Here is a 2500-nt window from a genome sequence, read left to right as displayed (position 1 = left end):
GCAGTGTACCAGGGGCATGTTTGAATTTACATTCTGGAGTACCAGGGGCACGAGGATTTTGCCAGTGGTGTTTTGCTTTGTCAGTGGGAGGGGGCTTAAGTGTGGGTCCACGGGGCATGCTGGAGGTCAAGGTCCATGCTGGATATGCGGTGGAGGGTAACTGCAGGAGAAGGAAAGCTAGTGGGGGATTAGAGCAGGGGAGGATGTGCGTCCCCGGGGCCTGCTGGAGGTCAAGGTCCATGCTGGATATGCGCTGGAGCGTAACTACAAGAAAGGTAAGCTAGTGGGGGACTAGAGCAGGGGAGGATGTGCGTCCCCGGGGCATGCTGGAGGTCAAGGGCCATGCTGGATATGCGCTGGAGGGTAACTGCAGGAGAAGGAAAGCTCATGGGGGATTAGAGCGGAGGAGTTTGTGGGTCCTCGGGGCCTGCTGGAGGGCAAGGGCCATGCTGGATTTGTGGTGGAGGGTAACTGCGGGAGAAGGAAAGCTAGTGGGGGAGTAGAGCAGAGGAGTATGTTGGTCCCCGGGGCCTGCTGGAGGTCCAGGTCCATGCCCGATGTGAGTAGCAGCAGGGCCAGCGCGCCCAGGAGCACATCTTTTTCGACCGTAAAGGAGACAGGAGGCCGACTCACTGCCTCGGCTAAATGGAGAGGGAATTTCAGCAGGGCCAGGGCACAGGCATGGACCTTTTTCAGCTGCAAGGGAGGGAAGAGCAAGGTGTGATGTAGGTCCCCGGGGCCTGCTGGAGGTCCAGGTCCATGCCCGATGTGAGTAGCAGCAGGGCCAGCGCGCCCAGGAGCACATCTTTTTCGACCGTAAAGGGAGACAGGAGGCCGACTCTCTGCCTCGGCTAAATGGAGAGGGAATTTCAGCAGGGCCAGGGCACAAGCATGGACCTTTTTCAGCTGTAAGGGAGGCAAGAGCAAGGTGTGATGTAGGTCCCCGGGGCCTGCTGGAGGTCCAGGTCCATGCCCGATGTGAGTAGCAGCAGGGCCAGCGCGCCCAGGAGCACATCTTTTTCGACCGTAAAGGGAGACAGGAGGCCGACTCACTGCCTCGGCTAAATGGAGAGGGAATTCAGAAGGGCCAGGGCAAAAGCATGGACCTTTTCAGCTGTAAGGGAGGCAAGAGCAAGGTGTGATGTAGGTCCCCGGGGCCTGCTGGAGGTCCAGGTCCATGCCCGATGTGAGTAGCAGCAGGGCCAGCGCGCCCAGGAGCACATCTTTTTCGACCGTAAAGGGAGACAGGAGGCCGACTCACTGCCTCGGCTAAATGGAGAGGGAATTTCAGAAGGGCCAGGGCAAAAGCATGGACCTTTTCAGCTGTAAGGGAGGCAAGAGCAAGGTGTGATGTAGGTCCCCGGGGCCTGCTGGAGGTCCAGGTCCATGCCCGATGTGAGTAGCAGCAGGGCCAGCGCGCCCAGGAGCACATCTTTTTCGACCGTAAAGGGAGACAGGAGGCCGACTCACTGCCTCGGCTAAATGGAGAGGGAATTTCAGCAGGGCCAGGGCACAGGCATGGACCTTTTTCAGCTGCAAGGGAGGGAAGAGCAAGGTGTGATGTAGGTCCCCGGGGCCTGCTGGAGGTCCAGGTCCATGCCCGATGTGAGTAGCAGCAGGGCCAGCGCGCCCAGGAGCACATCTTTTTCGACCGTAAAGGGAGACAGGAGGCCGACTCTCTGCCTCGGCTAAATGGAGAGGGAATTTCAGCAGGGCCAGGGCACAAGCATGGACCTTTTTCAGCTGTAAGGGAGGCAAGAGCAAGGTGTGATGTAGGTCCCCGGGGCCTGCTGGAGGTCCAGGTCCATGCCCGATGTGAGTAGCAGCAGGGCCAGCGCGCCCAGGAGCACATCTTTTTCGACCGTAAAGGGAGACAGGAGGCCGACTCACTGCCTCGGCTAAATGCAGAGGGAATTTCAGCAGGGCCAGGGCACAGGCATGGACCTTTTTCAGCTGTAAGGGAGGCAAGAGCAAGGTGTGATGTAGGTCCCCGGGGCCTGCTGGAGGTCCAGGTCCATGCCCGATGTGAGTAGCAGCAGGGCCAGCGCGCCCAGGAGCACATCTTTTTCGACCGTAAAGGGAGACAGGAGGCCGACTCACTGCCTCGGCTAAATGCAGAGGAATTTCAGCAGGGCCAGGGCACAGGCATGGACCTTTTTCAGCTGTAAGGGAGGCAAGAGCAAGGTGCGATGTAGGTCCCCGGGGCCTGTTGTCGTACCATAGGCACGAGTGGTGTGTGTGTGTGGCAAAGAGTTTCTGCGCAGTGTACCAGGGGCACGGGGAAAGGTTGTTGTACCATAGGCACGAGAAAAGTTGTCGTACCATAGGCACGAGAAAAGTTGTCGTACCATAGGCACGAGTGGTGTGTGTGTGTGGCAAAGTGCTACTGAGCGGTGTACCAGGGGCACGGCGAAAAGTTGTTGTACCATAGGCACGAGAAAAGTTGTTGTACCATAGGCACGAGAAAAGCTGTCGTACCAGGGGCACGGAGGAAAGTTGT

This window comes from Rhamphochromis longiceps, linkage group LG13 (genome assembly GCF_057381845.1).
Source record: "Rhamphochromis longiceps isolate RC_006_pf linkage group LG13, R_longiceps_female_GT1.1, whole genome shotgun sequence".
Classification (NCBI taxonomy): domain Eukaryota; kingdom Metazoa; phylum Chordata; class Actinopteri; order Cichliformes; family Cichlidae; genus Rhamphochromis; species Rhamphochromis longiceps.
The sequence above is the reverse complement of the archived record's forward strand: the minus strand, read 5'-3'. Positions refer to the sequence as shown.